This window comes from Perna viridis, chromosome 9 (genome assembly GCF_037379345.1).
Source record: "Perna viridis isolate PV_CMFRI_1.1 ecotype Kerala chromosome 9, ASM3737934v1, whole genome shotgun sequence".
Taxonomy (NCBI): Eukaryota; Metazoa; Mollusca; class Bivalvia; order Mytilida; family Mytilidae; genus Perna; species Perna viridis.
Window position 1 is genome coordinate 26,831,607 of NC_142453.1, and position 9,857 is coordinate 26,841,463.

The following is a 9,857-nucleotide window of genomic DNA, read 5'->3' on the forward strand; positions in this document are numbered from 1 at the left end:
AGCTTCAATTGAATATTTAGAATGGATAAAACATTGCACCAAGAAAAATATTAAACACGCTTTAAACGGTAAAGGCGAAATACAAATATGTAATTTTAATGTTGATGGCTTTTGTGAAGAAACAAACGAAATTTTTTAATATCACAGATATATATTTCACGGCTGTAAAATATGTTTTGCCGATGACAGACAAAAAAGTTTTTTTTTCATGAAAAACTTTAGAACAATTATATCTGAAAACGGAGTTAAAAACAAAATTTTTAAGAAGCAAAGGCTACAAAGTAAGAGAAAAATGATCTCACGAATTCATTGAAGAAAAACTAAACAATGAAGAATTACGAAAATTCGTAGAGGAATTAGAAATTATAGAAAGACTAAATCCTAGAGATTCTTTTTTCGGAGGCAGAACAAATGCTATTAAGCTGTACGAGCAAACACATAGCGACGATGAGCAAATAAAATACGTTGACTTTACAAGCCTGTACCCTTATGTTAATTTTGTTTGTTTGTTTGTTGGGGTTTAACGTCTGAGCAGCAATATTTCAGCTATATTCAGACAATGAACATGAAATGGATGATAAAATGAACATGAAATGAAAAAAAAGGATGGGTCACAAGGATAATAGGGTCGACAAATTTTGATTGCCACTGAAAAAAGGGGGATGGGTAAGGTAGGGCAATTTAGCCTCCTGTGGCGGAGCGCAAAGGTTCCTACTCCTATCGAATACCAAAGCAGGGTTCTTTAACGTGCGCGGAACGTGGCATCTTTCCAAACACGGTGCACCACTATGGTTTGCGGTCAGGTTTTCCGTATTATAGCCTGACAACCCCAGCATGTATCACGCCAGGGGTACCCCATTCCACCACCTGGGGCACACATCCCAGTTGCTATGTGGGCAGAGCGCCTAGCCTCCGGCTAGGTTTCTGAGCACTATTTAGTCGCCTTTTACGACAAGCTTAGCGCTGCTGCAGGCCTATTCTTTTAACACCCGGACCTGCACGGGGCTACCCTTATGTTAATAAATACATGCGGTATCCCATTGGCCATCCAGAAATTATAACAGAAAATTTCAACGATATTAGCCATTATTTTGGTCTAGCAAAAGTGACAATCTTGCCACCGAGAAAACTATTTTTTCCCGTTTTACCTACAAAAGAAAAAGACGGAAAATTAAAATTTATCTTATGCAAAACATGTGGCGAAAAAGAAATTTCAAACTGTAATCATAGCGATACAGAAAGATGTTTAATGGGTACTTGGTGTACCCCTGAAATTATTAAAGCCATTCAAAACGGATATCAAATTTTAAAAATTCACGAAGTGTATCATTTTGCACAATCCTTGCAATATGACGAAGATGCAAAGAAAGGTGGTTTATTTGCTGAATTTATTAATCATTTATTAAAAATCAAACAAGAAAGTTCAGGTTGGCCTGCTTGGTGCTTGACAGAAGAATGTTTGTTTGTTGGGGTTTAACGTCCGAGCAGCAATATTTCAGCTATATTCAGACAATGAACATGAAATGGATGACAAAAAGTACATGAAATGGATTTTTTTGTTGTTGGGGTTTAACGTCCGAGCAGCAATATTTCAGCTATATTCAGACGATGAACATGAAAGGGATGATAAAATGAACATGAAATGAAAAAAAGAAAGGATGGATCACAAGGATAATAGGGTCGACAAATTTTGATTGCCACTGGAAAAAGGGGGGATGGGTTAGGTCGGGCAATTTAGCCTCCTGTGGCGGAGTGCAAAGGTTCCTACTCCTATCGAATACCACAGCAGGGTTCTTTAACGTGCGAGGAACGTGGCATCTTTCCAAACACGATGCACCACTATGGTTTGCGGTCAGGTTTTCCGTATTATAGCCTGACAACCCCATTCCACCACCTGGGGCATACATCCCAGTTGCTCTGTGGGCAGAGCGCATAGCCCCCGGCTAGGTTCCTGAGCACTATTTAGTCACCTTTTACGACAAGCTTAGCGCTGCTGCAGGCCTATTCTTTTGACACCCAGACCTGCACGGGGCCCTCGACAGAAGAACAGAAAACCCAATACATTTCCGATTATTACGGAAGAGAGGGAATACTTTTAGATAGGACAAAAATATGTAAAAACTCTGGCAAGCGAACTATGGCAAAGCAATTGTTAAACAGCTTTTGGGGAAAATTTGGACAAAGGGCGCTTTACCCAAATACTCAGTTTCTAACGGGTGAAGATTTACCAACGCTAATGAACATAGAAAATTCCAAATTTACAAAGATTCAAAATTTTTTGGTCATCAATGATTCTTTCTTAATGATAAATACGGTAAATCATAAGAAACTATTCGAAAAGACAGATAACTTTTCAAACATATTTATTGCAAGCATGACGACAAGTTACGCAAGGCTTAAACTTTATGAAGAATTGGAACTCTTAAACGAAAGAGTCTTATACCATGATACGGATAGTATAATTTATGTTCATAAAACAGAGGAGTATAATCCGATAATAGGTTGTTACTTGGGAGAATTAACAGACGAATTAGATGATCCTGATGATTTCATTACGGAATTTGTTTCAAGTGGTCCGAAAAATTATGCATATTTAACAAATAAAGGTCGTACGGCCTGTAAAGTGAAAGGTTTTTCTTTCAATTATGAAAAAGCTAAAAAGGTCAACTTTGAAGAAATGAAAGAAATAATACAAAATAACCCTGCCAAACAAATAGTTACATCACATTTCCGAATTAACAGAGACATTAATCATCTTAAACTGTACAGCTCAATAGAAAACAAAATTTACAGTATTTGCTACACTAAGAGATTTTTAGACGGTTATCAATCATACCCTTATGGCTATTAAAAGGTATCTTTTACTTTCTTTTAGGTGCACATTATACATTTACCAAAAGAAGTTAGACATTTTATATTACGACAATATTATCAAAATAAGAGTGATTCTTTAAAAAAATTAATGAATGATTTACAATTATTTCATTTACTTCATGAGGACTTGGCACATAAATTTAATGTTTATAATTTTATTAAACAATCATTTGCATCTAGTTTTCCTGTTGACAACAAAACTTTGACTTATTTTACTAAGTTAGCTTTTAGAATGTAGTTAAATATGTGAAAATATAACAGAAACAAATAGTCAATAGCATATGTTTTTTTATCTTTTAGGTTAACATCCTGTTTTTGCCTCAAGAATTAAAGAACCTTATTTATAAATACTTTATCATTAATAAGCAACGCTGTATTAAGCCAATTAAAACAGAACTCAAAGCTTTAAAATATTTAAAGCGTGGAGGGTCTTCATTATTAAGGAACCCAAATCATTTTACTACTCTACGTCAGATACATTATTTATTTCCAGATTTGTTTTTGGATAACACGGCAGATGTTTTCTTTATAGCCTATTATAAGAAGCATTGTTTTTGTCCGTTATGTCGACTATTTGCTAATGTCTTTATGAACAAAAGAATATTTAGTCATGAGGCTTTACTTATTGTAAAAGAAAAGGTGACAAATAATTTGTTACACATTAAAAACTGTTCCAAATGTAAAATATGGCTACAGTATTAAAGCATGCTGTAAATTTCTTTTTAGATCCATATCAGCTGTATGCCTTATGACATTAGAGAAAAAATTTACAAATACTTTGTTTTAAATAAAACAAGGACCATACAACCTATTTTAATGGAAATAGAAGTCCTGGATTTTATCAATTACAAAAACAAACATTCTATAAAGCCAAATTTGATATTGTTAAAACAAATTTATTATTTATATCCAGAATTATATGTAGACTTAAAAACATTGGATGTAGCATTTCTATGTTTTAAGAAAAAATATTGCACATGTTCAATATGTACTTTATTTAGTTTATCATTTTCAATGAAAAATGTCTTAAGTGCAAGCATTTGCCAATATTTAAAGAAGAAGATGTTTGTTTCTTGGGGTTTAACGTCCGAGCAGCAATATTTCAGCTATATTCAGATGATGAACATGAAATGGATGATAAAATGAACATGAAATGAAAAAAGGGATGAGACAAAAGGATAATAGGGTAGAAAAATTTTGATTGCCACTAGAAAAAGGGAGGGATAGGTAAGGTCGGCAATTTAGCCTCCTGTGGCAAAGCGCAAAGGTTCCTTCTCCTATGGAATACCACAGCAGGGTTCTTTAACATGTGAGGAAGGTGACATCTTTCCCAACATGGTGCACCACTATGGTTTGCGGTCAGGTTTTCTGTATTATAGCCTGACAACCCCAGCATGTAACACACCAGGGGTACCCCATTCCACCACCTGGGGCACATCCCAGTTGCTCTGTGAGCAGAGCGCCTAGCCTCCGGCTAGGTTTCTGAGCACTATTTAGTCGCCTTATACGACAAGCTTAGCGCTGCTGCAGGCCTATTCTATTAACACCCGGACCTGCACGGGGCTATCATTTGTTTAAACAACTTTTAAAACTATAATATAAAACGATATTTTTATTTTGATGGTCATTGTATTGTTATGGATCCCAAAGTTTTTGTTTGTTGGGGTGTAACGTCCGAGCAGCAATATTTCAGCTATATTCAGACAATGAACATGATTGTTTGTTTGTTTGTTGGGGTTTAACGTCCGAGCAGCAATATTTTAGCTATATTCAGACAATGAACATGAAATGAAAAAAAAAGGATGGGTCACAAGAATAATAACGTCGACAAATTTTGATTGCCACTGGAAAAAGGGGGATGGGTAAGGTCGGGCAATTTAGCCTCCTGTGGCGGAGCGCAAAGGTTCCTACTCCTATCGAATACCACAGCAGGGTTCTTTAACGTGCGAGGAACGTCGCATCTTTCCCAACACGGTGCACCACTATGGTTTGCGGTCAGGTTTTCCGTATTATAGCCTGACAACCCCAGCATGTAACACGCCAGGGGTACCCCATTCCACCACCTGGGGCACACATCCCAGTTGCTCTATGGGCAGAGCGCCTAGCCCCCGGCTAGGTTTCTGAGCACTATTTAGTCGCCTTATACGACAAGCTTAGCGCTGCTGCAGGCCTATTCTTTTAACACCCGGATCTGCACGGGGCTACCATGAACATGAAATGGATGATAAAATGAACATGAAATGAAAAAAAAAGGATGGGTCACAAGGATAATAACGTCGACAAATTTTGATTACCACTGGAAAAAGGAGGATGGGTAAGGCCGGGCAATTTAGCCTCCTGTGGCGGAGCGCAAAGGTTCCTACTCCTATCGAATACCACAGCAGGGTTCTTTAACGTGCGAGGAACGTCGCATCTTTCCCAACACGGTGCACCACTATGGTTTGCGGTCAGGTTTTCGTATTATAGCCTGACAACCCCAGCATATAACATGCCAGGGGTACCCCATTCCACCACCTGGGGAACACATCCCAGTTGCTCTGTGGGCAGAGCGCCTAGCCCCCGGCTTGGTTTCTGAGCACTATTTAGTCGCCTTATACGACAAGCTTAGCGCTGCTGCAGGCCTATTCTTTTAACACCCGGACCTGCACGGGGCTATGGTTCCAAAGAAGTTACACGCTCAAATTTTGTTTCCTTGGAGCACCAGTCAAATATATATGTTATTGTTTAAGTATGGATTAAAAACATTTCGGGAGTTAAAGTTTCTGTATGACACATCTTTATTGAGTGCAGAAGTAGAAGACTGGAAATTGCAAAATAAAAGTTAGTGTTTTGTTTTAAATCAGTTTTTAAAAAAAAAAAAAATAATAAAAAAAAAATAAAAAATAAATAAAAAAAATAAAAATTAAAAAAAAAAAACAGGTAATGCAGTCTACAAAACGTAGCCAGTCACAAGCCTGGAAAAATGCAGAGTGCCTTTTTTTAAGTCATTTTTTGTTACTTTTTTGTTGGATTAACCCTTTTCTGACGTACGAGGGTTCGATTCCCTCCCTAGACATTTACGGTATCCTCAGCTGGAGCAAAGTTGGGCAGATTGTCTAGTGACCCCGCGTCAGAATGAATTTTGCTTTTTTTTTTTTCCAACGGTAAAATACTCTGTAAATTACAAACACCTCTAAAACCCCGGTAAATTTCACCGCCAGTAGTATAGCATGCATTCTATACACTTATTTGATTTCTGCGCATCCTGTTCTACGCAACATCCGGTTTGTCACGCCCCCTTTTTAGGACCGTTTGTTTGTTTGTTTGTTTGTTGGGGTTTAACGTCCGAGCAGCAATATTTCAGCTATATTCAGACCATGAACATGAAATTGATGATAAAATGAACATGAAATGATGATGAAACGAAAAAGGGGTGGGACACAAGGACAATGGGGTCGACAAATTTTGATTGCCACTGGAAATAGGGAGAGGTGGGTAGGGTCGGGCAATTTTGCCTCCTGTGGCGGAGCCCTATGGTTCCTACTCCGAGAGAATACCACAGTAGGGTTCTTTAACGTGCGAGGAACGTGGCATCTTTCCCAACACGGTGCACCACTATGGTTTGCGGTCAGGTTTTCCGTATTATAGCCTGACAACCCCAGCATGTAACACGCCAGGGGTACCCCATTCCACCACCTGGGGCACACATCCCAGTTGCTCTGTGGGCAGAGCGCCCTAATTGTGGTAAGGAGTAAATTCAATTCAAAAAAATTGATGTAACTGGATATCCCATACCCATAGTGACCGACACACTTCTTATCAAATTTGCAAATGGTTCTTTGAACATTTATATGTGCTGGTTCATAACTTAAATGCTGTACATTTACACACTTTTTAACGTGACACTTGTGTGAAACATGAAAATCAAGGTTTTCAAGTAAAAAGTCGTTAGTAACAAAATATATGAGCCGGTGCACAGTGAGAGTAATGCGTCTCCCTCTGAACGTAGGCCTTATAATCATATACCCATCTCGGTCAAAAGAACCATACCAGATATGACAACCTTGACTGTCTACATTATATTTATATAATTTGGACTTTAAAAGTTCTTTCTCATTCTCAGAAAGCTCTTCTTTATATATAAATGACATGAATTCTATATAAACAAAAAAAGCATTCACTACAAGTAAGGGAATCTCAGCATAAGCTGAAAGGAGGAAACATAAGCAATCAAAACAAAGCAGGGTAATGATACAAAAATGTATAACTGGGTACAATAAACCCTTGAAACCATTATATTGGAATTTTACTCTGAAAATAAAAGTTTAACATTTACAGATCTGGACTGAAACATGAATAAACAGCGATAATTTTAAAAAATTCAGTAGCAAATTGTCCTGTTTTTTTCACTTAAGTGAGCACTCCATAGTTTTGTAACCTATGCCATATTTTGTTCTGTTTGTGTTTTCCTTATGGCGATTCACTGGTCAAAAAATTGAGAGCCGTGCATACATGTATATATCAAATGAAAGCTAATAAAACAGACTTTTCAATGCATGAACTTATTAGAGAAAAAAATAAAAACACAAGAATAAATGTCACCATGGAAACCACACAGAAATCATGTAAAAATGCATAAAAACTGACAAAAATATACCCACTTTAAGCTTCAAAATGACAGATTTCCCGCGAAAAATACAAACATTTTTTTTCGGATTTTCTTGTTTTGGACAATGAGCTTTTTGAATAATCACATTTCCTATGGGCATCGCCGGTTAGATTTTAAGCTATTTTACCTCCAATTCCACTCACCAATTTGTACAGGGTAAAAAATTCACTTACTTTCCTTTTCACATGTTGGACAGGCAGCCATTGAAAATAGTTCCTTACAACAATGAAAATAAATGTAACATAGCCAAACACTTGCCTTTGTTTACTTTTTCAGAAAAAAACAACAAATAAAATATCTTTATTTATAATCACCATAGCAACCATCAATTTTCAATTATTTATTTTTTCATCCCTAGCCAAAATTGCGAAACTAAATGAAACTGTGGAATGCTAGCACTGGAAAAAGGGGGGTAAGGTCGGGAAATTCAGCCTCCTGTAGCGAAGCGCAAATGTTCCTACTCCTATCGAATACCACAGCAGGGTTCTTTAACGTGCGAGGAACGTGGCATCTTTCCCAACACGGTGCACCACTATGGTTTGCGGTCAGGTTTTCCGTATTATAGCCTGACAACCCCAGCATGTAACACGCCAGGGGTACCCCATTCCAGTTGCTCTGTGGGCAGAGCGCCTAGCCCCCGGCTAGAGTTCTGAGCACTATTTAGTCGCCTTTTACGACAAGCTTAGCGCTGCTGCAGGACTATTCTTTTAACACCCGGACCTGCACGGGGCGACGATGAACATGAAATGATGTTGAAATGAAAAAGGGATGGGAAACAAGGACAATGGGGTCGGCCCCGTGTTACATGCTGGGGTTGTCAGGCTATAATACGGAAAACCTGACCGCAAACCATAGTGGTGCACCGCGTTGGAAAAGATGTCACGTTCCTCGCACGTTAAAGAACGCTGCTGTGGTATTCCACAGGAGGCTAAATTGCCCGACCCTACCCATCCCTTTCTTTTTCTTGTGGCAATCGAAATTTGTCGACCCTATTATCCTTGTGTCCCATCCCATTTTTCTTCATCATCATCATTTCATGTTCATTGTCTGAATATTGCTGCTCGGACGTTAAACCCCAACAATCAATCAATCAATCATTTCATCATTTCATGTTCATTGTCTGAATATAGCAGAAATATTGCTGCTCGGACGTTAAACCCCAACAAAGAAACAATATAAATGTAATTGCAGTGATGATGTCTGCCAACTGCAGTTAAAATATAGTAAAATGCACAAAAGAAAGAATGTGAATAGTTCACCAACATACAGATCAGTTGAGTAAATGAAGATACAATATTTCTTTCGGCTTTGGTTTATGACTATAGTACATGTACAAAATGTACCTATTACCATATGATATGGCAAACACAATCACTAGTTGAATCAGAGTGCTGATAGCATTGGTGACAGCAAAAACAGTCCTTACAGCTAATTGAAAAAGACCAGTTCTAATTTCAATACTAATTCATGTAGGCTAGTGAGTAATTAAAATAGCTCTCTAGGTAGAAATCTGTCCTATATTTTACCAATGTGTCCTACTTAACTACATCAGAACACCTGTGATCTTTTGGACACTGCATTTTAAGTTTGAATAGCTGTCTTATACAAGTCCAAATAACCCGCACAACGAATTTGCAATCAATGGTCTGAAACAAAATCCAAACTTGATATGTAATTTGTCATGGTAAATCGATCTACCAAATATTAATGCATATCTGTCAGCAGAGTGTGGAAAACAAATTTGCCAAACTGACAAACAGACTGTCCCCGTCAGTGAAAGCAGGGTAGAGGACTTGTATGTAGAAGTGATTAAGAACATGACCTAACCGATATTTGGTCATATAAATTACAGGTTTAATTAAAAGATACTAATAATATGCATGCCCACTATTAATTAATTGACTTCTTGATCAGGGCATAAAGATATTATTGCCAAAACCTTTAATACGTGTATACTGTAATATGATTCTGGAGCTCGAATCTGTAAAAAAAAGATGCCAAAATCACGGCCTATCCTGGTTGCTATCCTCAGTTGCACAACAGAATAAAACATCACAACATACAAGCCATGAAATATATTAGAAGAAAAGTTAAAACCACTTGATGAACAAAAATTATACATAATTGTAAAGTCAACATTGAACAAACAAAAAAAAACAAAAATCCTGCAAGAATATTCCAACTGGTTTGTTCCATGCTCAATTTGAACTCCGATATACCTAATGCACAGCTGCCACAACTGAATAAACAATGAACACTGATGCTAAAGTCTACACATTTTTGAAAATCCTCCTCATAAAAAAATCAAAAAACTATAATCATTGATATGGTATTT